The sequence below is a fragment of the Canis lupus genome, chromosome 17, assembly GCF_003254725.2.
Source record: "Canis lupus dingo isolate Sandy chromosome 17, ASM325472v2, whole genome shotgun sequence".
Taxonomy (NCBI): Eukaryota; Metazoa; Chordata; class Mammalia; order Carnivora; family Canidae; genus Canis; species Canis lupus.
Genome location: NC_064259.1, coordinates 50,988,542 through 51,016,511, shown reverse-complemented (window position 1 = coordinate 51,016,511; position 27,970 = coordinate 50,988,542). Strand labels below are relative to the sequence as shown.

At 51.6% G+C, this 27,970-nt stretch overlaps 1 long non-coding RNA gene across 3 annotated transcripts; it reads right to left on the bottom strand.

The window, feature by feature from the left end:
- On the bottom strand, nucleotides 1–26,772 carry LOC112664194 (uncharacterized). 3 transcript variants are annotated; one of them, XR_003139561.3, is made up of 7 exons: nucleotides 26,615–26,772; nucleotides 26,016–26,104; nucleotides 14,747–14,828; nucleotides 13,356–13,883; nucleotides 9,790–9,911; nucleotides 9,308–9,552; nucleotides 1–596 (listed from the first exon to the last, which is right to left on the bottom strand). It is a non-coding gene; the product is annotated as an uncharacterized LOC112664194 (long non-coding RNA). The 3 variants fall into 3 exon arrangements; XR_007402874.1 differs by lacking the exon at nucleotides 1–596 and having other exon boundaries at nucleotides 5,917–9,552; XR_003139562.3 differs by lacking the exon at nucleotides 1–596 and having other exon boundaries at nucleotides 5,917–9,548.
- Nucleotides 26,773–27,970: the final 1,198 nt, after the last annotated feature.

Genomic DNA, 27,970 nt, shown 5'->3' with positions numbered 1-27,970 from the left:
TCTGTCTCTGCAGCCTTTTAATAAGAAAGAGTAACAGTGAAGGATGGGACGTGGCCCTCTACTAGCTCTGGGATGGTGGGAATCACAGAGGTAGCCAAATGGCTCAGAAGGCCGCCGCAGAGCCACCCCGGCTAACATTTGCTGAGATTCTTAGAAAGCGCTGCACAGACTTAGTGGCGGCACAGCAGCAGGCCTGGGCAGAAGAGCCCCCCATCTGGAAGCCTTTAAGGTCTCCCTCCCCCTCTTCTCCAAATAGCTTGTTCCCAGAAAACAGGAGGAGAAGTTACCCAACAACAAGCTGGGGCTTCCTGTGGGGCTGGCGGCCCCCTCCCCTGCCTCTCCTAGCACATCAGGCCCTCACCTGCTCCCCAGGCTCTGCTGAGCCAGGCTAGTTCCATACTGTGGAGGTGGTTTCTGGCCCCTTGAACAAGATATGGGTGCACAGCTCACCTCCCCCAGGAAGCCCTCCAGAGCCACCTCTCTTCATTCCAGGAACACTTCCACCTCACTTGTGAACACACATACCTAGTCTTTGTGTGATCTCTCAATTCCATTCCAGGTCTGTTGGTCTCTTTGCAGTTGTTCTTTCTTTTCACCTGGTGTGGGTTGGAAGAGTAGGGCTTGGTGAGTTCTCCTTTTATTTTACATAATGGAAGATTGAGGCCCAGAGAAGCCAAGTGACTTGCATTTATACAGACAGATCCGGAAGCAGACTCTAGCTTCCCTCCTTTCCAATCCAGGGACCTGTTGCCCTCCCACCATGTCCACACAGTTGTGCCTCTCTCCCCCCCAACTGACAGCACAGGCCAGAGAGAGTTCCCAGGTTCTGGTTTGCCGGCTTGATGTAGGCTTTGGCACAGACAATATGTTGCTGAGGTGCAGAGGCTAGCAGAAACTGAAAGGCAGGAATGTTGGGGAGATGTGCAGGACTGGCTGCTGGTCCAGGGGAGGTATAGTCTTCAGAGGAAGGAATTGGGGTCTCTGAGTGGCCTCTGACCACTCCTCAGCAGGCCCTGGCTGCCTACCTTGTGCACTGACTGGTTGATCTAGCTCCTGACCTGCTCACTTGGCATCTGAGGGCTTCTGATCTGGGGCAACTAGGAATGACAAATCTCCAACAGCAAAGGTTGTTTAATTTTTAGACAACCAGAGTTCAGTTTAAGATGACATCCTAGTTCCTGTAAGATCTTACCATAAAGTCAGTGGCCTCTGGATCTCAGTTTCCTCATCTTTAAAATGGAGATAAGGGCACATAGGCTTCCTGAGGAAGCTGGAATTGGGCTTTGAAGGATAGGAAGGAGGAGCAAGGAGAACCTTCTAGAGCAAAGCATGGGCAGAGATTCAGGGAGCTGACAGGGCAGTGAGTGCTCTTGAGTACAGAGGAGGCCAGGCTCCGCCATTCTTGGCAGCTGTATGACCCAAGATGAGTTCCTTAACTTAGGATGATAATAGCATCTATAGGTAAGGCCATGTTTGTAAAGTGTGGTAATATTTGTAAAGTCCTTAACAGTCATGCTTGCCACATTGTAAGTGCCCCAGGAGAGGCTCATGTATTTATTCATAAATTTAACAATATGGTTTTCTTTGTACTATCTATTTTAATTCCTATAAGTGACACAAAATGGCATTTACTCAAGCTTGTGACTCCTGGATACTGGGCCTGAGGGCCAGGGCCTTTCAGGGAGAGAGCTCCTGGGTCGTGTTTACTCCCACCCTCCTCACTCAGGATGCTGCTGGTGTCTGGAAGGTCCTCTTGGACTCCCTGGATTCTTCCTAGTGTTGTGGGGGAGTACCTCTGGGCTCTGGGGAGGAGAGGAGCAGGGGTGAGGTGGGGGTGGGGGCTTTCTAGGGGTGGGGGCTAGTCTCCAGACTCCAGAGCTTTCTAGTTCCACTGTGTCCACGACCCTGGGATGGTGAACAGGGGTCTGAATAGGAGGCCAGTCTCTCAGGCCACACTAGCCTGCACCAGGGACCAGAGACCCGAGACCCCACGGTCCCTGACACTTGGGGCAGGTTGAAAAGTGGTGGGTTTGTGGGGAGGGGGCACGTGTGATGGAGGATTGCAGCTCCAAGTGAGAAATAAGCAGGAGCAGATGGAACCCAGAATTCCTGTTTTCATGCAAATGTCTGGGACAATAAAAGGGGGGGGCGGCTGGGCTGGGGGATAGGGTTGGGGGTAGGGGTAGAGGAGAACTAGACACAAACAGGGTGGGGGGGGTATAAAAGGAAGATGCCATGTCAACAGAATTAACTCTTATTCCAAGAGTTGCCATTGAATTATTTGGGGGAATGAAGGAGGCTTTCTGGGTCCCCTGCTCGAGGCTCTTGGCCAGCAAGCGAGGGCCCAGGCTGGTCTGAGACAAACAGGAGCAGTCCGGGCCTGTGCCTGCTGCGGACCACACAGTAAGTACCCCTCCTTGGATTTCTTGGTCTGTGATGCCCGAGATCAAAGCAGGGCCAGCCCTCCTGGCTGCTGGGCTCCCGGCAGCTCCTGCCTGCGCTCAGGGTCCAGGCTGTGCTGGCGGTGCTGGCTGGACAGGTCAGGCCAGCCTGGCATCCACGGGAGGCCCCCTGCCCCATGTGGCAGGGATGTGCTCCTTTTCCCACTCAGGGGCTGCCAAGATCTGCAACCCTGGGTGTGGCTCACATCTGCTGTTTGTGTGTGCCTCTGCTTATCAGGCTGGCTCAGTGATGACGCCCAAGGGTGGACACAGAGGTCACTAACACCAGGCCATGGGGAGCTGGGTGCTGGGGCCCACATGGCTCAGATAGATGGCAAGAGCCAAGGCTCGGAGCCTGCAGCCAGCCTATGGGGAGGACAGAAGGTCCGTCTTGCTGGAACAAGCTGTAACATTGGCCACATTGGCAGACTGGTCTTTCACGGGCTCTCAGCTGGGAGGGATTCAGAGCTGGTTAGGGGAGAGTCCTCGCACAGACCTTCCTCAGAGGGACCCCTTTCTGGGACGCCTTCCGTTCTTTTGCTCTTGTTCCCACCACGCGTGAGTTCCCTCAGGGAACTAGCCCCAGGGGTCATTCACTGCTGAGAGGAGGGCCACCTGGGATTGTGCTCCGAGGGTGCAGGGATGCAGGCGAGCCCCTGGCGATGGGCTACATAGATGTAGAAGGGTCCCATACTATCCAGGGATGCTCTTCTGGGCACCTTTGCTGTGATTCTCCTGGGAGGGCTTCGGGTTCAGGGAGCCTCAGCTCAGGGCAAATCACTTCTTGCCTGGCTTCTTCCACCCAGGTGTCTGTTAGCCAGAGCTGCCTCAGTTTCCCTTTGGCAGAAGTATGCAAGGGGATGCCAGGCGCAGGGCAGGCCAAGAGTAGGACGTGGGCAATGTGGAGGCTCTGAAAGAAAGGCAGGGCAGACAGAAGCTTCTGCAAGCACAGACCCGCAGGTCGGGGGGGGGGGGGGTGGAGGGGGGGGAGTGTCCTTGGGTTAGAGTGACAGTAGTGCTCCTGCCTGCGTGCCTACAGGGGGGCCCTGGCTCTCCCTGGTGCCCGCCCATGTGGAGAGGATTAGGGCCCGGAAAGACATGTTTTCCCCCCTTCTTTCTTGGAAGGAGGATCAAGGGGACCTGGTGACAGCCCAGAGATTCTAAGCGTGTGGACAGCCCCGCTTCCCTTCCCGTCCATGTCCCAGGCAGCCTGGGAGATGCACGCCAGCTGCTGGCAGCCCAGACCTCAAGTTCCCAGACAGCCCAGGAAAGGAGCCACTGGCAGGATCTGCCTTTCCATTCCTGGAGCCCTGAGAGGGGACCAGGGGGAGGTTCTTAGAAATAAGGCAGCAGGTATTATGCAAAATGGTTATTGGGTTTAATGGACCTAAGAATAGTTGGCCAGGAGCTGCAAAGTTGTAGGGACCCCTCCCCATCCTGACTTCCCCGTGAAGCCAGGGGCCAGTGCTGGTTCCGGGGAAGGAGTTCCGGGACCTGCTGGCCCTGGAAGGTGGGGCTGGGATTGGGGATGAGACAGAGGGTGGCCCTGGGATCCGGCTTTTGTCTGTGTGTGGTGGATATGTGTTTGTGCTGGGGGAGGGCGTAATTCCTAAACCTGGATCCATGCGCGCGCGCGCACACACACGGTGTCCAGTATACTGCTGGCATATAGTAGGTACTCAATAAGTATTTGATAAATTGATGGATGACTTAGTGAGTGAACATCTGTGATAACTCTAGCCCAGGGGGCTCTTCTTCCTCTGTACTCAGAGCCTTATTTTTTGAGGCTCTTCCATTCTTTATTCCTGCCTGGTGATATATACTAATTATCGGGGGTGCTTACTCCCCTCTTTAATTCTTAGCATGGAAGAAAATTGTGGTTCCTGGGATAAGAGGCCTGATCTCACTCCCACAAATTTCCTGTATCCTGGTCTTGGGATTCAGTCAGTCCCTGCCAGTGGTTTACTGGGACATGTGTGAGACCTTGCAGAGTTCAGGGTTGGATGGAGAGTGGCAGTTACTGTTCCAGTCTGAGCTGTGCCCTGTGAGCCATCAGGTGGGTGGGAAGCATGCTTCAGTTGGCTAGGCTGGGTCCAGGGCTCGGGGAGCAAGTGGAATTAGGGCCGAGGCAGGGATTGCTACCCTGGAAATATGTGTGAGGCCAGGCACCCCACACCTCCTAAGACCCCACTCTCCCCTGCTTCATGCGATGTGTATGCACATGTGCTCAACGAAGTCAAGAGTGGCATTTAAAATATTTAACTCTGGTCTGCATAGGGATGGGGCAGTCAGAGCGGACTCCAGGCAGAAGCAGCTGTGTTGCCCTTGTGCTTCTCCCCTCCTCTCCCCTGCCTGGACCTCTACCCCTCTTTCTCCCTCTTTCTTCTTCTTTTTCTTGGGCACTGCAGATTGAATGGTACCAGTGCCTTATTGAAATGGCCCTCCTACTGCCATGCCTAACGCTAAGGGGCTAGAAATTTCCAGGCTGGTCCAGGTCCCGACTGAGGGACTGCTATATCTCCCCACCCCCTCTGAGGCCTCAGCAACCTCCCCATAGGTTGACGTGCAGGACCTGGGCACGTGAGGGTGGAGGGGATGGCATCCTAGTCATGGGCTAGCTGTGGGGTCTGGAGGACTCTGAACTTGGTGTTCATGCTTTGATTTCAACAGGAACCTTCTCTGGAAGTGACTCAGTATGACCAGAGCTACTCTGTCACATGCCCAACGGGATGACCAAGGATCCCTATTCCTGAGCCATGTGCCCTAGGGTTGCTGAGTAGCAGAATGGGCAGGGAAGTGGCTGGGACCCGATCTGTGACAGGGCCTGGCACCTTTGGCTGAACTTCACTCTGTGTGTCTGGGTGTGCACACATGTGCGTGTGTTCCTATATGGACACGAGTCAGCCCAAATGGGCAAGAGTATGTCTATGTGTGCACGTGTACCCAGGAGCGAGTGTGGGGGTAATGTGCTGCACGTGGGCTTGTGCACGTACGTGTACGCGTGTGGGGATTATGTGCCTGTGTGTGCACGCTCATGAACGGAAGGCTTGGCTGGGAAACCCAAGTCTCCCCCTCCCAGGCCTCAACCCCTGATTCCCTGGGGCCCTGATAGAGGAGAACAGAGAGTCCCCAAACCCTGCGATCTGGGGCGGTGGCTTCTGTTGGATTCCCTCCCCCCCTTTCTTGACACAAATAGCCTGTGGAACAAAGGGAGCTGGGGATTTGGATTATTTATACAGTCAACATTAAGCAACTTGTGGTCTATTTAAATTCTTCTTTATTAGGCCGGGAAATTCCACGGCAAACACTCAGGCTGTAAAGGAACCCTCCAACACGGCAGCTCCCAGCTCCAGCCATTGCGTTGGGTTCCTCCTCTCCTCTCCTGCTCCCACACCTCTGACCCCTGGTTCTTCAGCTTCTGGAGGTCGTGCCCCAGCCCCCTTCCCCACCACATGGCCCCTGGGTCCCCCTCATTTCCTCCCATCCCTTCTACTTCCACTTCTCAAACTCCACTGAAGACCCCCTGGCTCACTCCTCCCAAGCTTTCTTTAACTTGTACAAGACTGACACCGCAGAGTCAATTCCATAGGTAACAGGAAAACAGGGCTTGTGGAGGGTTGGGGAGGGGCAAGTTGTGGCCAGTCTGGTGATTCCATCAGGGTGTTCTGGAGGCTCAGAAGACTTCTGCCTCCCCAGGGTGCCTCTTTAGACAGTCTGAGTAGCTAAAGAAAGGGTCTTAACCACAAGAGGAGCTGCCAGCAAATCAAGCCAGTGACAGCCTGAGACAGGCAGCAGAGGATTTGTCTAGGCCAGAGTGAGGGAGCTGTGAGGTGTGAGGGTCTGCAAGGCCTGGCTTCTTGCCTGACGCAGAGGGCTCTCCATCTTCCCAGGCATGGCCTGCCATCTGTGTGTGGCAGAGGGCTCACCCGGAGCGGATATAGCTGAGGGCAGAAGGAAAGTTTGGGGAAAGGATGGGGGTGGGGTGGGGGTGTGAGATCCAGTAGAGCACCTGAGGTCCTAGAGAATCCCAGTGGGCAGCCCGTGTGTCCTGTTCCTGGGCAGTGCCCCTCCCTAGCCCTCTGCTCTCAGAGACTGTCCTGTCCCTGCCGTGACCTCCACATCTCCTCTTCCCTTGTTTCTCTCCAATGAGACTGTGAGCCCCCTGAGGGCAGAGAGTGCAAACATTACCTCATAACCCCATGCCTGGGACACAGGTAACAGCAGGAGCTTGGTAAGAGCAGCTCAAGGAAATGGCACTCTCAGGGGTTCTGGCCCAGCCCAGTCCTTCACCTCTCTGCCCATAACCTCACCCCAGGAACCCCCCCTTTTCATGCCTTTCCCAGGGGACAGAACCTGTGCCCAGTTTGAGAAGGAGCCCACTGAGGGCCAAAAGGCTCGTCTCAGAACTTCTCCTGAGGCTACGCTGTGCTGGGAGAAGGGACTCGGGCCCCAGGGGCTTGGGAAGAGCTGTCACCTGGGAAGAGGACTCCAGAGGTAAAGGTGACCACCCCAGGCTTCAGCCTCTGGAGACTAGGCCAAGGTTTCAGCTATTGTTTTAGGGGATGTGAGGGCTATGAGTGAGCCGTGCGTCCACCTCCAGGCAGACAGGGCTGGGGAGAAGCTGCCCTCTCAGACTGCAGTCTCCAAAGTCTCCAAACGGCAGCCAGCCGGAGAGGGTGGGGAGACGGACCTAGAGTTTGCTGCCAATTATCACCTCGCTGTCCGCCCTGCCCTCTGGGCCTGTCCCTGCTGCCACCTCTGGGCCTGTGTTTCTGATTAGTGGCCCCAGCTGTGCAGCATTAGTTGCATTTTTCCAGGATGAATCTTGGTTGGGACTTCCTGCCACGGGTCTGAACCAGCTGCCTGCCTTTGCTGCCTGCTTCTCATCCCAGTCCCCTGGGCTGCCCCAAATGCCCGCACTTCTAGGGGGCTCTTCCTCAAACTCTCAGGGGTTTGTCCCCTGGGCCTGGAGGAGACATCTCTCACCCTGCCTGGGGCAGCTCAGGGCACAGCCATGGCTCCACAAGCAGAATCCATTCAGCTTTTCTGATGGGTGGCTTCAGAGTGATTGCAGGGGTCTCAGACCTGAGCACCCGTGCAGATGCTACTGGGCAAGGGGATAGCAGGTCGAGGCTAGGGAAGTGTTTGGGCAGTTCTGAGGAAATTGTTCAGGGAAGTCTCCAAAGGCAGCATTACCATCTGGCTTTCTGGGGTTTGTCCTTTGTCTAGTCATAGTCCTGATTTTAATGGAGACGCAGTCTCCAAGTGAAAACCCGAACGGTATCGGTTCTTCTTTCTCTGGTTTCCCCATGCACTTTAGGCGAGCCGCTCAGGGAAGACACCACCTGAGAGGTGGTGAGCTCCCTGTCCTGCAGGTGTGTAAGTGTGAGCTGGAGAATAAAATCTTTTCGATTTCTTGTAATCCTCACTATATTCCTGGAGGAGGACAGGGGCAGGGGGCATCCTTTTCAGTGGAGGAAGCTAAGGCCTGGGAGTGAGTATGTGAGTGACTGAGTGAGTGAGTGAGTGAGTGAGTGCTAGATTGTGGGCTAGAACCCACATGTGAGGCCTGCTTAGTTCAGTGTGAGTTTGATCAATGTGCTTCCTCTCTGAACCCAACCAGACTTTGAGAGCCAGCCCAGAGCCTAGCCTTTTCCTTCTCACCCACTTTGCAGCTTCCTGGTCCATACTCCAAACAATCTGACAGCCCTATTCCAGGCAAACTTAATTCTTACTGTCCCTCCTTGCCCCAACAGCCTGACCTCAGCCGTAGTCTTTGGGCTCTACTAGGCTTTGTGTTCTAGGACAGGTCTCTGGTAAGCAAAGCCTCAAGAGGATTCCTGAGGCTGTCATCAGCTTGAATAGGAAGTTGATGGAGGGTAGCCTGCTTCTGGGTTCCCCATGCCCAGGACAGGCTTGGCACACGGTTAACCCAGGCTGAAAAGTGGTCCAAGAAGCTGGAAGGCATCAAGCTGAGAGTAGCATGGAGAAGTGACCACGGTTGGCATTGGGGACCCCAGGGAGTTGGGGAGACCTGCTAGTTCTGGGAAGGAAGCAGAGGCTGGAGGCAAGTGGCATGCGCTCTCCTTAGGGAGAGGAGGCTTGTGTCCTGGAAGCATCTGGCTCTTGGAAATGCTGACCAGAGAAGAGCTGGTAGCAGCGCTGGGTGCCAGACATTCTGGGTGGGATAACGTTCTGTTGTGGCCTCAGGGTCAGGGCTGTCCAGAGAGGACCAGATGCTGCTGAGAGCTGGGGGCTGCCTTGGGCTGTCTTTCACCGGGGCTACTGCAGGGGTGCAGGGCTCACAGCCGTGGCCCACTCCAGGAGCCCCAGCCAGCAGGTCTCTCTAATGGTCCCAGAGCATCTCCTGGCCCAGTGTGGTAGGTGGGGTCCAGCAGGGGCCAGAGACTCTGCCCTGGGGAAGCCTTCCTCCCAAAGGGGGACATGCTGCCCTTGCCCTTAGGCCCTTATTCAGCTAATGACAAGTTGACACATCATAACCTGCAGGTCTCCTTTGCCCTGGAACTAATGGTTTTATTCCTTCAATTCTTTAGTTATTTTAGGCAAAATATGATCTGTCTCTTTAATTATCTGCAAGGAATTGCCAACAACTACATTTGGCCAGATTGAGACTATGAATGAAACTTGTGTTTGTCTCTCAGGATCTTGGTTGGTTTTAGCCTTCGCCAATCTCTGGATGGTTGGTGACAGAGTGCTGTGTGTACAGATCAGCTAATGGGAACACAGTGTTGGTCTGCCCGGGCCATGTCAACAAGATCTTGGAGCCGGGTGGACCTGTGTCAAACTTTTGCATGAGAAAGAAATTCCCCTGTTGGAAGACAACTCCTTCAGCCTCCATCACATACCTGTGCAGGCAGGTTGCTCACCATCTGCTGGTTGGTTTTAGGTTCTGTCATATGTTCTAGGGCTGAGTGCCAGGCCAGGGGATCACTGAAGGCTCTCTTCCGGAAGCAGCTCCCACGGGGTCTCCTGGAGCCCCCTGGTGGTCACTTTGAGGGCGTGCTGCTCTCCCCAGGGTTCTCTGGCAGCCCTCAAGTGGACAAAGGGAGCTTCTTCCCTTTGCAAGGGCTTCCTTGTGCTCACCATCTGGCTGACAGAGGCCCCTGAGTTAGTTTTCTTGCAGCCCACCGGGCATAAGATCAGCACAAGGCACAAGGTCTAGGACAAGGCCCATCCTCTCTCCCTGCTGTGACCCGCTTTGGGCACCTTTTTGTGAACATCCTCACCCCACCCTGTGGTGAAAGGCTGCCACCTTTTAACAGAGGGCTAGGAAGGAGAAGGAACTGCAGACAGGAAAAGCCAAGAAGCAAGGCCATGTCATCCTTACCTGCCATCAGGCCAGGGCCCCTGGCACCATCTAACCAGACAGCTCAGTCTAGGAACCAGCCTGCTCTGGGCTGAAATGTCCTGGTCATTGTTGGTCCAAAGAAGAGGAAGTCTTTATCGCACCTGAGAGACCAGGAGAAGGGGTATAAGTCCCATAGTGTCCTGGCTTGGAACTTGGCTGCCTGCCTGCAGCGCAGTGATGGATGGGGTCTCTGAAGGAGGATCCTTCATCTTCGCCCCCACCAGCCACACCACTGTAGCCGCATCCATCTTCTCTCCAACTTAAGCCTTTCAAAGCCATGCCTTGGTAGGAGAGCAGGAGGATCCTCTACCATCTAGTAAAGGCTAGACTGAGACTTTAAATCAGAATCACTTCAGAGCTGGGGAGAATGGAAGGGAAGCAAGGGGCCAGTGGGGCTCCAGCCAGCCATTGGGCCAATCCCTTGTGACTAGGGCCATCTAGCCCAGCATCTGGAGCTGTCCTAGCACCCTCGCGCCCAGGAGCACAGGCATGCCTCAAGACTGCCCAACGCTCTGTGCCACCATAGACTACAGGCAGTGAAGGCTTGTCTCCTGGCGCTTGCAGGGACTAACTCCATGTTCCCTCAGTTTGGGCTTTTCTTCATGTAATAGCACCACAGTAGGGAGTCTGTAGACCTGTCAGGTTGCTTTAGACAGCCTCCCCCGGCCAGAGCTGAAACCCAGGCCTGGAAGGCTTTTGTGCAGCCCATGGGGTTTCCTCTCCAGCCCTCGGGCAAAAAACCATTCCAACAAAAACCTCCATAGCTTCCCAAGAACTTGCCATAATTTATAGCCACCAGGCAGCTCAAATCTATGCAGAGAAAAGTAACATTCTTCCTCGAGAGGAAACGCAGCCAGCTAAGTTGGAGGTGGTGGTGGTGGTGGGGGGGCAGATTCTGAGAAAAGATACACCCATTTACAAAATCCACAGCAGCGTAGAGACCTCAGAAAAGCCAGAAGTGAGCCCATGTCATCCTCCCAGGCCTTGGGGCTAAGGGTGACGTTATCTCCAAGGACTGGGAGTGAGGTGGGGGCTTAGGACAAAGAGGGCTTCTAGCTTTTAGGTACTCAAAAGGTGGTTTTCCCCAGAACAAAGGGACACTTTTTCCTCAAAGGCAAATTCAAGCCGCTTCCTTTAGAGAAGCCCAGAAAGATTTGCAAGTTTTTAATGAGTCTCTCCAGCATTTATGCCATTATCCAGCTTAACTTTTACAGTAAGCGGGGGAGATGAAGGGTTAGCACCCCCATGTTATGAAGGAAGAAACTAAGGTTCTGGGAGCCTAAGTTCCTTCTCCTGGGGTGAGGTGACACGGGAGGCCCGAGGCAGAGCTAGGTGCAGAGCTGGGTCCAGAGCCTGGTGCAACCCTGGGGGCCCACACAGGGGGTGTGTGTGGGGGGGAGGGGGGGAGAGGGGAGCCCGAACCTGAGGAAGGCTGGCCAGGAGAGGGGACCTGAAGGGGCTGCATGGGGGGTGGGGCGGTGCGTGCCAGACTGTTCCTTCCCCCTCCCTCTCTTCCTCCTTCCACAGAGCTGACCTTTAAATTATGGCATCAGCTGCAGTGCCAGACACGCTGCGATTTCCCTGTACTCCATCTGCCTAGCCTTCTCCTGGCGCAGTTTCTCCTCTTGCTGCTCTCCCCTCCCTCCTTCCACTCCCTCCTTCTCTCTCCCCCCAACCCACAGCTGCCGCCTCAGGTGTCCCCATTCGCAGGCCAGGCGGCCCTGCTGCAGGTGGGCCTCGCCAGCATTGCCAGGCCCCCTCCGCCCCCTCCCCCGCGGCGCTGGGACTCCGCCGACCCAAAAATCCCCTCTGCCTTCCCTCCTGGGGCTCGGCAGCCTTTCCCACCAGCCCCTCGGTGCTGGTGCTGGCGGCGCAGGGGGGCTCTTTCTGCTCCCTCCGCAGCTACCCCCAGCCGCCCCCCTCCCGGAAGCCTCGGGCTGGGATGTGCCCTCCGTTTAATGTTCATTTACATTTGGCCCCGGGCCTGGGCCTACACAGTATTTTTGGCCTACCACTGTAGGATATAGCAGACATTAAGTCTTATCAGTTTAATTTTCTTCCAGATAATAGGACAGCCTTTGATTTTTTTTTTTCAAACTATGGAAAAAGTGTCAAAGAAAAGTGGAACATTAATCAAGGGACTTTGATGAAAGGAAAGAAAGTGTTTTCCTAAGAGCCCAACATGTGGTGCAGCTGCTGGTGGATATTTAAATGACGTTTTTCATATGTTGCTGTAAAAAAAAAATCTCTTTGAGTCGATTCTGGAAATATATTCCAATTTGCTACAATGCCAGGGGTTTTAAAATTATTTAGAAATAAAATGTGTTTATGATTTCTGCTCTACTTTGTATATTTGTCTGCTGCAGGCCCCTTTCCTTTGAGGAGTGCCTCTCCTGTCTCTCCCAGAAGCTGCCGGGCTCTTTAGGACAGAAACACTCCGGTTGGGGGCCCTCAAAGATGGGAACCAGGTTTTCTTCCTCTGTGGCCTTTGGCCCAGTTCATCACTCTGTCCCAGAGGTTTAACTACAACAGGAGGGATTTAGGCGAGGAAGAAAAAGAAGGTGGTGGGGGATATCATTATGACTAGGCATATCTGGGGAGACCTTTATAAAAGCATGATTTCTCCTGCCAATGAGAAAGAAATTAACTCATTCAACTCCTAGGGTCCCTTACAAGCCTGAACATCTGAGTGAAGGAAATCCAGAAGCTGTGTGTTCTCTCCCGAAGGGAGCCCCAGTGCCACTTGGGCTGGGGGATACCTGAGTGTTAGTCTCATTTTTGGAGCCCACTGGGCTGGAAAGCCCCCTCCCACCCTGCTGGAATCCCTTCCTCAGAAGATCCTTCAGAGCTTTCCTAACACCCGCCCTCTGGAAGACCAGCTTCTTCACCCTGCCGGCCTCAGAAATTTGCCAATCCTAAACTCCGGGGAGGGAGAGTGCTTTCTGAGATGCCCCTTTCAAGCATGTATGCTGAGGCCTCAGCCATGGGCTCTCTGACCACGAGGGCAAGGCTGGGCAACAACAGTGAGAGATTAGTTTCCAGATAGGGAGAGGGCCCACCGACCCTCCCCAGGGCCAGAGAAGCAAATAGCCTGCAGGCTCATGGTCCTTCCCGGTGGCCAGGCTGCCCCTGGGGGAGATGGCCCTGGGTCCTGTCCTCACTGACCAGTGGGGGGCACACTCTCCCTAGTTTTCCTCTCTCCACTGGAGTTTGGACTTGAGAGAATGTGAGCTTCCTGGTGGGTATATGGGAGAAATGGGTGGAGGCCTGCTCCTTCCCAATCTGCCAGGGCCATCTCTAGCCTCCCAACCACTCCCTTCTCCTGCACTGGCCTTTGGCTTCCCCCAGGTCCTCATAGGTAAAATCATTTATGGGTACGTGTGGTTTGGGTGAGGGGAGACACCTGCTCCTGCACAGGACTGAGATGAGCATGGCTGAATTTCTCTGGCTGTGAGGTCAAGTCCAAACTGCAGCCTCCCCTCCTTTCAGAACTGCCTCCCCCCTCCCTCTTAATCTTTTGCCCCCCCCCCCCCCCCACTTCTTACCTCTCCCTACTTGGTTCCACACTGTGCCATGAGTGTCCATCCCAGTTCTACCTCTGCTCTGGGCCCCAGGGAAAAGCCTTCTTGTAGGCCCAGCCAAGTCTGCAGCTTGTCCAAGGGTCGTCGTCGTCCTGCTCCAGAGACCATGCAGCCAGAAGCTGGGAAGGAGCAAGCCCAGGTGTTGCCCAGGCAGTTACCAGTCTATGTTGTTCTTGCTTTGCCTCCTTGCACGGTGAGCCCCTGGGCAGGGTGGTGGGGGCCCTTCCTTTGTTTCTCCATGACCCTGCTTGGTACAGGCTGAGGCTCAGGGCAGATGCTCCTGGGGGGTTTTGCAGCAGCCCCTTAGAGAAAGCCTGTAGTGCTCATGGAGTTGCTCTAATGGAGCTGTCTCAACAATCCCATTCTCTTGCCCGTCACTGATGCAAGAATGCTGACAGAAGACTGCGGGGACTCACAGGGAATGATTCCTCCCCTCCTTAGACAGAGAAACAGGAAGACAGGTCCTTTGCCTTCCTCTGAGTGTATTCATACCTAGATAGGAGACCAAGAATTCCTGCAGCATCCAGTGGCAAAGCCGAGACACAGGAGGTCAAGTACATTGCAGAAACATGGAGCAAGAGCCCCGATGAACCTTCTTAGAATAAGAAATCATCAATTTCTCTCAGTGTTTCATCTGGTTGGAGATGGATGTTATGTTATTCACAGCTATAGAGCAGCCACCTGGCAGGGTGAGAATTGGGGTGGTGCCCAGAGAAACCCCATGGCTGCTGCTGAACTGGGACTGCCTGATACCAGAGCCTTTTCTTCTCTCCCTTTTTCCTTTCCAGATAGAAGTTTGAGTTTTGTCTCAGACCACCCGAGGCTCAATGGGGGATGGCCAGACCTGTCTCATTGGGCCATTCTGAGTACTATCTCAAATAATGCACATCCAAAAGGCTCATCAGATGGTCCTTCCCTTCCCCATCCCCCTGCTGTCTTGCTTGCAAAGACAGTCTTTGTATGTCTTCCCTGCTGCATGCTGAAGGAAAAGGGACCTGAGGCCTCAAGTAGAAGAATCCTTGAGCCTGCCTTCAACCCCAAGCCAATCAGATCCAAAGGACTTTCAACCGGAAGGGGCAACCCGGAGCCCCACCGTGATCAGAGCACCGTCTTTTATGATTTAATATCATTGGGATATGGACTATATCTCACCGTGGACCTGAGAAAACAAAACTTGCCCATCCAGAGGTGCTGCATGATGTTAGGGAAGCCCCAGAGGCCCGTGCTGTGCTAGGGATGGGTCTCAGCAGCCCAGGTCATACCCTAGTAGTAGTCCCTGAGGGTACTAGCAACGGAGGGCCTGGGCCTGGTAACAACACGTCAAGCAGGGTATGAGGGGCAGAGCCTTGCCTCACCTGTCCAGTGCTCTTGATCTTCAAGTGTGAAGTAAAACTCAGTGTTACCTGGATCTCCAAGGACTTGGCTAAACCTTGTGCCCTGAAAGCAAGAATCAACAAATGAAACATGGTGGCAAGGCTCCAAGTTTCACCATGAACTGGCAGGTAGAAACAAGCTTGAACTGCAGCCAGAAGGGTTTGGGTGAGTACAAGGTAGACGTCCTGAAAAAATGGATAGACCACTGTAGAAACGGGCAACCAGTAACATTTTCTCTGATTCTCTTTTAGGCATGAGTGTCTTTAACGGTAGGAGGGCTATTCAGGAGACAGGTTTGGAATTGATGCTTTCCTAGCCCAGATGCTAGAGTTAAGTGACCTCCAGCCCCTCCTGCCCCTCTCCAACCCTGGAGAGGGGTGCATGCCCTCAGTCTCAGTTCTGAAACACCAAGGATGAAGGGTGTATGGCCTGTCTCTTGTTTCCTGAGACTTTCAGGAAACCCAAATGCAAAGCAATTAGAGTGGGGTGCTTTATATTTCTCCAAACGAAAATATTTTCCAATACTTTCCTTTTTGGGGTTACTTGCTAGCATTTTGCTATCTCCCAGTCATGTTGGAAGTTTGGTCATCAAATTTCATCAACACACACAGAAGGACAAAGGGAGCTACAATTCTGTGTATGTGCCTCAACCTCTGGCAAGGAAGGTGGAGGGGAAGACAGTGGTGAGCTCTCTACTCAGAGCTGGACTCTGGGAGTAGGAGAGCACAGCTCAGGGAAGAACTCTTGTAGACGTCTAGACATTCAGGTGGAAGAGGAGCAGACAGTGCTCACCTCAGCCCCATGGCCAGGGCTGTGTTCTCATGGCCCACCTAAATCATCTCCAGCTGAATTTTATGGGAAGCAACGTGTTTCCTGCCCTTGGGAAACCCTGGCCTGATGAGGGAGTCATCAAAGAACTTCCAGGTGATCCTTGGACTCAGGAAATTTCATGTGCACTGGCTCAGATATAAAGCGGAGATATGAGTGTAAGATAATAGTTCTAATACTTGCACAACTAGGAATCTTTGGTGTCTGAGATTCAGTGTCTGAGCATTGTGGCAGAGCAAAGAAAAAAAAAAAAAAGAAGTCCTTTACCCAGAGAGCTGGAGCAACAGGGAATTCCTGGACCTGCATCTTTAAGCCCTGGCATCCTAGAAATGAGTTACTGAGGTTTTATTGATGGGCTGGGGTGGGCAGGAATGTCCCATCACCTCTGCTCTCAGTAACACCACAAATAAATCTCTGTCTATTCTAGAGCCTTCTTTTGCTAAAAGGCATAGCCCTCTGATGTCCTTGTCTTCCTTCTAAGACATCCCTGGCAGTAAACTCCTTTAAGGTGACATCTTTGTTTGGATTCCCTAGAAAATAGAGGCTGAGGCAAGCCTTAAGATGCTAATGCTTTATTTCAGAGATTCAAATCCAGGGCAGCAAGGATAAAGCAAAGTAAAAGGCAAGCAGTAAAGAAGAAATGATGTAAAATGATACGTTATTGCACTGGCCATTGCTTCTTAACAAGTTGCAAAAAGACACAGCTTATCAAGATGTAGATGCTTCCCATTAGCCAGGCAAGACATCTCTGGACAGGCTATACAGAAAAAGCGTACCTTAGAACAGTGCGTCAGAAGGGGAAGGGGGAGATAATTTTATCTGAGGTTCTCTTCCATATTCTCTCTTTCAAAATCCATCTCATGGGGAGATGACTAACCTGAACTTCCTGACTGTATCACTTGGCTCCTTCAGCAGCTACTTACAAAGTCAGATCCTGCATTGTGCATATTGATGCTTCTTCCAAGTCTGAAAGTACAGTAGGTGCAAATCAGCTGGTCAACCTCAGATGGCAGGCCCAAGCAGGCATGTAAAGAGTCAGCTGACTGTGGTGGCAGCTGAGGAGGAGTGAGTGGCTGAGGGTCTGAGAGCATTTGAGATGATTCACAATGTATGTCCAGTGGAAATGGAGAGGGTCCTTAGAAGAGGAGGATGGGAAGGGGTCCTGCAGAGAGTCAGGGGCCTCAGAGATCAGGGAAAGTCAGAGAAGAAGGAAATCTGGGATAGAAAAGACAAAGATGGCATACTGAAGATTTCATGGAATCTGAAATAGGCCAAGTAGAAGGACTCAGTGACTCTGGGTATGAAGTTACTCCAATTCTGGAAGCCACTCCAAGGGCATTCCTCTGGATTTAAAAGCACATTAAATTAGACTTCTCTTGGCCGGTGTTTGCTGTCAGTTTTAAAGAAAAGTCTCTTTTTTTATTCTCACCCATGTGGCAAATAGTAAAAAGGCCATGAATTCTTCTCCTCCCCAAATCCATGCCCTTGCAATATGACATTGTAGATCTTCCCATCAAGAGGTAAAGTCTGTTTCTCCAACTCTTGGGTCTGTGCTGACTCAGTGACTTACTTTAGACCTCAAGACATTAGCAAACTTGATACAAGTAGAGGCTTGGCAAGCACCATTGTGTGTGGGGGCTTGGCATCTTGCTAAGCTTAGGGCCCTGCGACCACCGTATGAATGAGCCTGAGTTAGCTGGCTGGAGGATGAGGGGCCATAAGAAGAACTGAGGTGCCTCATCAGATATGAATGGGTCCATCCCTGTTCATCTAGTTGCTATCTGACCTATCAGCTGACTATAGACCCACAAGGAAGCCTAGTGAAGATCAGCTGAGGCTGCCTACAGTAAAATAATTTCCCACCTGATCCAAGAATCATGTGCTAAATAATCAAGTGGTTATTGTTTCAAGCCACTAATTTGGGAGGTTGATCATCATGCAGTGAAAGCCAACTAATTCAACCTCAACAACTCATTCTGTGTGAACTCATAGATAATGTTCAGTCAAGATTTTCCAAACGGAGCTGAAGTTTGTAGAATCTACTAGAGAAAATCACCTGAATGACACTGGGTGGTGGTAGTGGATGTTGATGCTAGTAATGGTATTGATGGTTGTGAGAATGTCGGTGATAGCAGTAGTAGAGGCGTTGCTGGCAGTGTGTAAAGATATTTGTGATGGTGAACGTGTAATGGTTGTGGTGTGGATGATAAAATTAGCAGTGAGGGCAGTGATATAGAAGTTGATGATGTTTGTGAAAGTGATTATGGTGGCAGTGGTTGTGATAGATATTAATAGTCACAGTAATGACAACTGGGGATGATTGTGGTGGTGGTCGTCATGACTGTTGGTGATGGTGATGATAATCATGGTGAAAACAATGGAGAAAGTGACAAAGGTGGGGATGATGATGGCAGTTGATATTTACTGGATGGTGGCAATGGTGATAATTGTCGTGACTGTAGTAATGGTGATAATTGTCATGACTGTAGTAATGGTGATGATGATTGTGGTGCTGAAGATGATAATTTTAATGGCAATAAACTAAAGATTTGTCTAGATTTTTATGGTTTGCAAGACCCATGGCCTGGATTTCTCCTGCCCATTTTAATTCAACACCAAAACCTAGCTCCCAAATGAAGAGGGATTTTCTGAGAAAATAATCCTACAAGCTGAGAAGATTAGAACTCCTGGCTTCAGTTCCTTTTTTGACAGGAACTGATGAACTAGAGCCTAGATTGAAGTGGGAAAAGAGTGAGACACCTCAGCTATCAGCACTGGCTGCCTCTTTGAAGGCAGAATGAGAGAAAAGCCATGCAGGACACACAAAAGGCTGGTGAGCTGGTGAGGGAAGGAAAGACAGGTTTCAAATCACCACAAGCCAGAAGCCACATATCTGGGTCTCCTGGAGCTCCAAGAGCATGCTCTTTTGTCCTGGAAAGAGCCCAACAGCTTTAGAGAGAGGCATGGACAATGAGAATATGGCCAGAAAGGGTCACTGTGGCTGTTTTTGAGGAAGGCCTCAAGGGACCAAAGGCTCAGTCTTGATGGCTTGGAATGCTTATCATCTGCCACCTGAGTTGGGAGGAGCCCACTGTGACTTTACTCTGCCCCAGCCACACTGGAGTATGAGCTGTGGAGTACACTGTGAGGCCAGAGGATGGAGAGAGAGTGAAAGAAGATGCTGAGGACAGACTGCTGGCTTGGTGGGCAGTGTGATCCACAGGGCCATGCAGAGGTCAAATGTGGGGAGGACAGGGTGGGCCAGATCTGTCCCAGCTGCAGTGCAGCTGGTCCCTGACCGGTCATCCAGACCTTAGTGAGGACTGGGAATGCTGTGGTGGTTTTATCACTGAACACGGGCCCTCCTGCTGGCCTGTTGAATGCAGCCAGAGCTTCTCTGCTGGTTCCCAGAATCCTGCTCTGCGAATGCACACCCATGTTTCCCTCTAGCCAAATGTGACCTCCCACCCATCTACCTGCTGTCACTAAATACAGGCATAGATGGGAGCCCAGTGGAGTATGCTGAGCTAGGGATACCCTGTCCATATGGCAGGGCCCCCTCCTCGAATGTGATCCTGAACAGGCTCAAGACAGGGGTCAGTGAAGTGGGAAGAGAGTAGGGAAGGGTAAATAATTGATTTGGAAGTCCCAGAGCTCGTGGAAGACCCAGAGATGTCTGCAAAACTAGATTAGGATATAAAACTCTGAGAGATGTTTCAAAGGCCATGTAGAGGGAAGAAAGACACAACTTCTTGAGCCCCAGCTGGGTCTGTAGAGCTTTGGAACATGGGTGTCTTTAGCTAGCTTGAAAAGTAGCTCATTTCTGTATCTGGGTCTTAATGAAGGCATATCCTATTAAAAGGTGCTTGCTCAGGATGCCTGGGTGGCTCAGTTGGCTAAGGGTCTGCCTTTGGCTCAAGTCATGATCCCAGGGACCTGGTATTGAGCCCTACTTGGCGGGGAGCCTACTTCTCCCTCTCCCTCTGCTCTGCCTCCCTAATCCCCTGCTCGTGCTCTCTCTTACTCACTCTCTCTCAAGTAAATATATCTTAAAAAAAAAAAAAAGATGCTTGCCCAAGGGGTGAGTGGGAACTGAAATGTAGACAGGCCAGATTCTACTCATCAAGGCCCGTGCCCTATTGGACTGCACTCTCTCAGAAGAGGGAACATCTTTTCCTAATCCCACAGAGGCATCGTGCAGGCTAGCAGGAGCTCTGGTTTAAATGTGCTTAGAGTATCAACTCCAGCTGAGGTTGGTTCCATCCCTGTTGCTCCAATAGGATGCACGGCCTTCAGCCAGTTAGTTAGTAGAAGGAATGGGACAGTGTCCTTTGAGCTCTTTCCTACAAAGGCCTAGAGTGAGCTGAATAAGCCTAGTATCTGCAGCCAGCACAGACAGGGGCCTGCTTTCTTTTTTTTTTTTTTTTTTTTTATTTATTTTTTTATGATAGTCACAGAGAGAGAGAGAGAGGCAGAGACACAGGCAGAGGGAGAAGCAGGCTCCATGCACCGGGAGCCTGACGTGGGATTCGATCCCGGGTCTCCAGGATCGCGCCCTGGGCCAAAGGCAGGCGCTAAACCACTGCGCCACCCAGGGATCCCAGGGGCCTGCTTTCAAGGTACTTAATATAGTCAAGGGAAAGAGACCATGATTACATAAATGATTATTAGGAGGTTCAGGGTAATGAGAAGAGCATATAATAGGGAATTTACTTTACCTGAAGGCTGGGTGAGATATCCCTTTCTTAGGAAGAGACAGTTCTGTTGAAATGTGAATAATGTGTAAAAGTTGGCAAAAAGAGGAGTGTGGGAATGGGGGGGTGGGGACAAGTGTGGTGGGCAGGGGAAGAGCATGTGTAGAGGTGTGAGGAGGATACATGGAAGTTGGCATGTGGCAGGGACCGTGCGGCTGTTGTGAGAGGACACCCACTCTCTGAGATCAGAGGGTAGTCAGGCACCAGTGTGCAGAAATATGTATATTAAGAAGCCTGTTGATGTGACCTGTGTTCTGAAAAATCTCCCCAGCTGCTAAGTGAAAGTGGCCTGGGGGCAGGGAGGTGGATAGGCTGGTTGGTGGTGGCTTTGTTAGTAAGGCTGCAACAGTGGAGAGGCAGGTGCCCACTGGAATTCTTATTCAAAGCGGTTCTGGATCTAGTCTCCAGTCTTCCATGCCCCATACCTGGAAGGGACCAGCTTCATCCTTGCTCAGACTTCATCTTAGGCTGGGATCCCTGAATCTACTTTATAACCATATTTTTAAAATAGATAAAGAAGACAGAAACAGGAAGAGCCAGCCTGGCACTTTGTACATTGCAGGGTCTTGCTCAGTATTTGGCAAATGAAGGAACAGTAGAGAAACACAACGCAATGTCAGTGAAAAATAGCAGTGCAGATGCTCCATCTTTGTGCAGTTTAGTGAAGTTCTGTACAGGATGGGGTCGGGGGTGGGTAGAGATATAAAATCAATATGGAGAAGGGAAAGAAGAGCCTAGACTTCGCAGAGAAGCTTGCATTAAAAAAAATAATTATTGGGGAACCTGGGTGGCTCAGTCAGTTAAGTGGTCATGAGATTTTGGCTTAGGTCATGAGATTGAGCCCTGCATCAGCCTCCATGCTCAGCGTGGAGCCTGCTTGGGATTCTCTTCCCCCCACCCTTGCTAGCTTTCTCTCTCTTTTTCTCTCACTCTCTTTCTCAAAAAAAATATTATTGAAGCAAATCCATAATAGGTACATTTTGGAGCAGTTGGCGGAAAGGAGTGGGAAAAAGCAGGGGCAAAGAAGTGAGGTGGGTGGGACTCTGGCCACTTCTGGGATGACCCTCCCCAGTGTTCCTGCCACAAAAGCCTCAGATTCCCCCACTTTGCCCTCCATGCTCCCTGGGGAACTCCAGGGCTTTCTCTCTTGAGTCCATAGTCTTCACATGCAGGGGAGGTGGGGAGGGGAGGGCACCCAGGACATCCTGGGACTCCTCTTTCTACCCATTGAGGCCACTCTTTGGACATGTCCCACCAGAAACCCAGATTCATCCAGACAGACAGGCCATGACTTAGTACGTGGAGTTTCAGGAGCCATATGGGCCCCAGAGATGAGATAAGTATAAAATAAATGCCATCCACACTTAGAGTGCCGGTGGGGACCCAGGTGAGAGGGTCTGGAGAGAGACCCATAGACTTTTTTGTTTTCCTCAGGTGTGGGCAAAGTTCACTTGAATTGCAAGCCTTCATTTACAGCATATTCTACAATGAATGGACAGGAGAGCTGTGACTTTTGAACGTATGAATATATGAAAGTCCCTTGAGATTCAGGTAATCAAGGAAAGCACTCCTCATTTTACTGACGACTGTTGTACATTTGAAAAGATGACTATGCATTCTCAGAATTTCAAAGTAGTAGGGTGGACCTTGCAGCCCAGAGAAGAAAACCTTTTTTCATATTATTAGGCCAATCCATATCAGCAATTCTACTTGATGAAGAGAGATGGATGCCCTCCTTGAATCAGGCTAGGGCAGACCACTAATTGAAAGATGCCCCGGGTGCAGGTGGGAAACCAGCAGAAAGGGAGCACCAGACCAGACACTGGATCCCAGGCTCCAGGCCCTGCCAGGGAGGAAGAGGGTGAGGAGGCCTTACAGGAGGTTGAGGGAGCGGTTGTGGATGTCTGGGCCAAGATTCCTGCAGGCATCTTAGATCCAGAAAGCTTGAGAGGTGACCGGAGGGCAGAGTGGGGTGGGTGGAGAAGGAGCCAGGCTGTTCCTGGGATCCAGGCCACCTTGGGGCCTCCCTGTCACTCCCTCTGGAATGCAGTAGAAGAATATAAGGTCCTTCCTTTTCCTGGGGTCTGGAGTCTGGAGATAGGAGATAGGAGTCTCCTTGTGCTCTGGGCACTGCCAGCAGAAAGTGGCCTTGGGTCTGACCCCTGGGGAAGGGGGTGCTCAAAACAGGGAGAAAGAGGCAGGGCCATGGAGCTGGAGAAGCATGTGTGAGGGAGGCTAGGGTAACTTAATTCCTCTACAATAATCATTAGGTTTTAAGAGCTGGGTCCAGCTGAGACTCCTCACCCCTGAGGGCCTCCAGCACAGGGCTAAGCTCTGAGCATCCACACTCCAGTGTGGGAGGATGGAGCCACCTGATTGGAGCCTGGTGAATTCCATATGGCTTTGGAGCCTGTGGCCTGAGGGATGGCGGGGGTGGGGGGGGGGGTGGGGGGAGCATCTCCAGGGCTGTGGTGACACTGGGCACACAGGAGGAGAGGAAGGGCTGAGGAGCCAACCAGCCAATGGAGACCTGCAGGACTTGGGCCAGCTGAGGAAGGTGATGGTCTGAGTCATTTTAGAGAGGAGGCAAACTCCAGCGAGGGACAAGGGAGGTGAGCCTGCAGGTGTCCTTTGCACAGTGCCTCTCCTTGTGTGTTCTCCATCAAGTCATTGTCTCTACCTTCTCACTGATCCTTCTATAGTGGGTTCTGGGCCCTGTACAAATATTGAGTGTCCCCCTTGTGCCAGCACTGCTTGAGGGACTTAGGACACATCAGTGAATAAAAGACACCAAGATCCCCCCTACATGGGGTTCACATTCTGGTGGGAGCCCCGGCAGTCTGGAGGAGCAGTAGGTGGGAGGTGTTGGGAGTTTGGGAGCAGAGTTGGGGCTCTGGCCTCCAGAAGGAGACATAAAAGCAAAACCCAGGCCTGGACTTCAAAATAGTGCTAAGAGGATTTCAAGGTAGAGATTCAGACTTGTGGGATGGGTTTGGGTAGATCCTGAGTCTCACTCAGGTACAAGGGATTAGACTGTAGGTGGGGGGTGGGTTTGGGGTGGGTTTGGGTAGATCCTGAGTCTCACTCAGGTACAAGGGATTAGACTGTAGGTATAAGACCCAGGCTGCTAGTGGATGGGCCCACTCTCCTCATGCTTCTCTTTCCTCTGGCTTCCCCGAGGGTGAGTGCTGAGCCCCTGGCTGTCCCTGCAGTGCAGACTGTCCTTTCTTCTATGTAATCCTCAGTCTTCTTACACACACATGGAGGTGTTGGTCCAGGTAGCTCTGACAGCCTGAGATCAGGCTGTGACAGATTCAGCATTTTTAATGGAAGATCCCCCAAAGAGAGACCTTTCTCCTGGAATGTCCCAGATGCTTTGGTTTTCTTTCCTGGATGCTCTGGCAACTAGGGTTTCCTGTCAACCCCCAACTGCCAGTGAGGTGAGGGGTCAGGATCTGTCTCTAGTTTGTAAATGGGCATATTGAGTCCCTGACCATTTGTGGTGAGCTTCTGGGAGAACTGGCCCGGCTGCTTTCCTCACACAGCTGGGGCCCAGAGTAGGAGCCCAGAATGGAACATACCTTAGACTCCCCCAGATGTAGAGGGAAAAGGAGGTTAAGTGGGGCCCAGGCCCTGCTGGTACCTATGATATGAGGGGCCCTAAATGCACACTTTGGAGGAGGAAGGAGAAGTATAAGGAAACCCATGTCTCGCTCTTCCTTTCCTTAGTTCCTAGGAGCTGGGGTGAGCTGAGAATGGAGACTGGGGACCAAGGCTCCCTGGTGTCCTGCCCCATGGTAGAGGTAAAAGTAGGACATGCCATGGAACTCTTGGTCAAGTTTCTTGAAAAAGTAGCAGTGTGGCACATGTGTCCAGCTTTGGCCCATCAAAGGCCTTCTGGTGTGCCAGAGCTCTTAGGCAAGCTCAACATGACCTTGATCCTCCACCGCTTGTCTCTGCTCTGCTTCTCAGCCTGACGCTGGTCCCCCTCCCTAGTGCTTTGTCTCCTCCCTGGAACCATCTTTGCTCCCTGGATTTGCTTCTGACCCTCATGTTCTTCCTAATTACGATCTCCCTGGCCAATCAGTGGTCAATCTGTGTAATTATTGCTGCATCTATGCCACAAAACCAGTGTTAGAGTACAGTGGCTGGATTCCTCTAGAAGACTATCAGTGGCTCTGCTGAGATGGGCCATCTTTCTGTGTCATGGAGCCCTCCCAGCCTGGGGGTACAGCTCTCTCTGGTGGGTCTTTGACCTTCTCTGGGGATGCTGTGGCATTGGACCCCCCAAGCTCTGGCCCCCTCTCCCTATTTTTGCCTCTGATCCTCAGCCCAGGCTGCGTGCATCCCTCCCTCTGCAGGCAGCCTCCTGGCTGACTTCTCTCCCTGTCACATTCCTGGCTGTGAAGGGGACCTCTTCCAGGGCCCTGGGGAGATGACATGAGTTTGTTTGTTTTTCTCCTGTCTCCACTTCAAGGGCTCCACTGGCAAAAACAACACCCTGATGAGTTCCAGCTCTTCCCCTCCTTTGCCCTGAACATGGGAAAGACAGCCTCTACTCTCAGATGTGTCAGCTGAGGAAAGAGGAGCACAGGGGCTGGCTTTAGGAATGTCACTTGCTCCCACTGCCTTTTTGAGGAGAAGTCATAGAGTCACAGGTCATCCACAAAGCTCTCCCTATGGGTCCAGCCCCAGAAGCCCCTCAGGGGAGACGGGAATACCATTGTTTAAGAATAAAGGCAAGCCTTAACCCAAAGGAATGAATCTAATGGGAAAATGCAGATTTGAAGATCAGAACATTTTCCCAATACCTCACACAAAACTGTGCACAAAGAAGCCTCCTCATAGCAATGGTGCATGTTCCTGGACTATGCTAAACCTCTCAAATCATGACTATAAGAGCTTTCCTTCTAATGAGATGGCTGTCACACAGAACCAGTGAGAAGGGATTGTGCATGGGGCACAGTGTGTGTATACCCTTTAGGTGCCAAAGATAAGCCTGCTGAGGACCAGACTCCCTTTTATAGGACAGAGGGCAGAGTTGTGGTTTTCCTTAAGGGATAGTGTTTGGGGCAAAGAGGCTAATATTGACAGCCAAGTGGAAGGACAAGGTGAATGAATACTGACATTCTAAATAGTACATCAACCACCACAAACTTGGGGTTGATGGGGCTGCCATCTTGGGCCTCAGGCCTGTTGTTGAGAATGGCCTAGGTTCTAGGGTGAGGAAGAAGTTGAACTATCTACAAGGATAGAGTAGAGCTTTACTTTCCTTATGCACAAACTCCAGGCAAGCTCAGGGGCCACAGAAAAATGGGCCCAGGACCAGAGAGCCCTTTCTGATGGCAAGTGTGTTTCTGTGAAGCAGTGAATACAGGGATAGCTCTAAGGTCAATTAGGAGCCCATAAAGAGCCAAGCCAGAGCTACAGGACTGTCTGATTCATCTCCCATGGATTCTTAGACAACAAAAGAAGACTATGAGGCTCAAGATGCTAAAATAAGAGCTGATAGAGGAAAACAGAGCAGTGGAGGAAGAGAGATTCAGCTTCTTCAAATCCTCAAAGTTCAAGCCTTTGCCCAGCCACTTGGCCCTCGAAGAGATGGTTGTATAAAGTTCACTTGAAGTTGTACAAGAGAAACAGTGTCATCTTGAGCTCCCTTAAGTACCTGCTTTGCATCTTCTCTGGTGGACAAGACTCTGGATTAATTGTTCCCACAAGACCAGATCTCCCGATCCTTTCCTTTAAGTCCTTTGCCTAAAGAGAAACAAACACTAAGCTTTAGGGAGTCTCTATCTTTCCTGATCATTAAAATATAGACCTTGTCCCTGGAAAGCCCACGTCTTATAGCCTAAGTCTGATACACTGGGGGTCTGTTGGTCAGCCTGAAAAAGAGAGCAGTCATGGATATGAAGTATATGCACTGGAACACAAAATGGACAGTGACCACAGCTGTCAAGTGGAGCTCCTTGAAACTGTGCTGGGGGTGCTTGGCACACTGTGGAGAGTGGGACAAGTGGAAGCTGGTCAGGAGAGCCTTCTGGGGGCTTTGTAAGGCTCATGGATTTGTAGAGAGGTGAAAAGAGGTGTTGCAGAGGAAAGGCTGGTAGGAACAAGCAGTCCTGTGCAGCTATGCTGCTGCTAAAGGGCACTGGCAACAGCATTCTAGTGTCTCAGGATGTGGAAAGGCCCCCCCTCCTCACACTGAGTTGTCCTCTCTGTATTTCCCCTACATATTTTCTCCTGGTCCCTGTTTTTGAAACATACCCCATACAGGCCATCTATATTCCTCTTGACATTTGGTGTCCAGAAATTATTCTCTCATCTACTCATTTAATCTGTATGTATTTAGCCTCTTCTATGTCCTAGATACTGTGCAGGGGTACAAAGATGAGTAAGACCCAGTTTAGTTCTCAGGAAGCCCTTAGCACTGCTCAATAGAATGCAGCATTGTTCAATAGAACTTTCTGTGATGATGGAAATGCTTTCTGTGATGTCTCATGGGAGTCACTGGTCACTTATGGGTATTGAGCACCTAAAATGTGGCTAGGGTAACTGAGGAACTGAATTCATATTCTATTTAATTGTAATTAATTTAAATTGAATAGCCACGTGTGACCAATATGAACCATAGTAGATAGCACATATGTAACTGAAAAGAGAGACAAGTAATCAGACTGTTAAACTATTAGGACAGTGCAATCGAGCCTGTCATTGTGGTCTGGTCAAGGAAGAAGGGGAGAAAGAGTGACTGGATCTGCCTGGGAATTAGGGAGTCTTCCCAGAGGAGATGACCTTTGAGTAAAGTCGGGGATGATGAACAGGACATACCTGATGATGGGGAGGGGGCACATGTGGGCAAGAGGCTCAAACTAGTGATTCCTGCATTTTTGGTAGACTTTCCAGCTGGGCTCTTCCATAGATTAACCAACAGAGCTGGACTTTAACAAGGAGATACAGATGTGCTCTGCCTGCTGGCCTGGCTCTCTGCCCTCCTCAGTTCCCAGGGAGGTGGGTGATGACAGATGGACTCATGACTCTCTCTAGATTGAGGGATCCAAGGGGCTGAACTGACCCTAGGAATGATGATTGCACCCAGGGGAGAGGGTGCGGGGTATCTGGAGACCATATGGGAAGCTGGGATGCATTTAGGGGAAGAGGATTGACGCAGGGGGAGGAGGTTGCTGGCAGCCAGTTTCCCAGTAGAGGCTTAGAGTCACTCCCAGGGTCAACTCTATCCTCCTGTCCAGATGGAGAAATGGGGGAAGGGTACTGGGACCCTATGAGACTCCTGGAGAACCATCATTGTGGGGCTGGGACAACGAGTGGGTGATGAGATCTTCCAGGGGTTTCCTGTGTTCAAGTCCTTGGTGGCCGGCTAGTAGTGGCCCACACCACTCCTATCAGACTAGGTCTGCCAGGGGAGTGCACAGTATGTGGTCCAAGAGAAAAGAGAGTTTAATATGTAGTTATTTAACTTATGCCTGCTTAAATTAGGGCTCCTAATTTACCTTTTCAAGACTTACCCTTTCCCCAGGCTTTCCTATCTTAAGATGGCATCACCATCCAATAAGGTGATACATCTAGAAACCTGGGAGTATTTATGGATTCTCCATGCTTCTT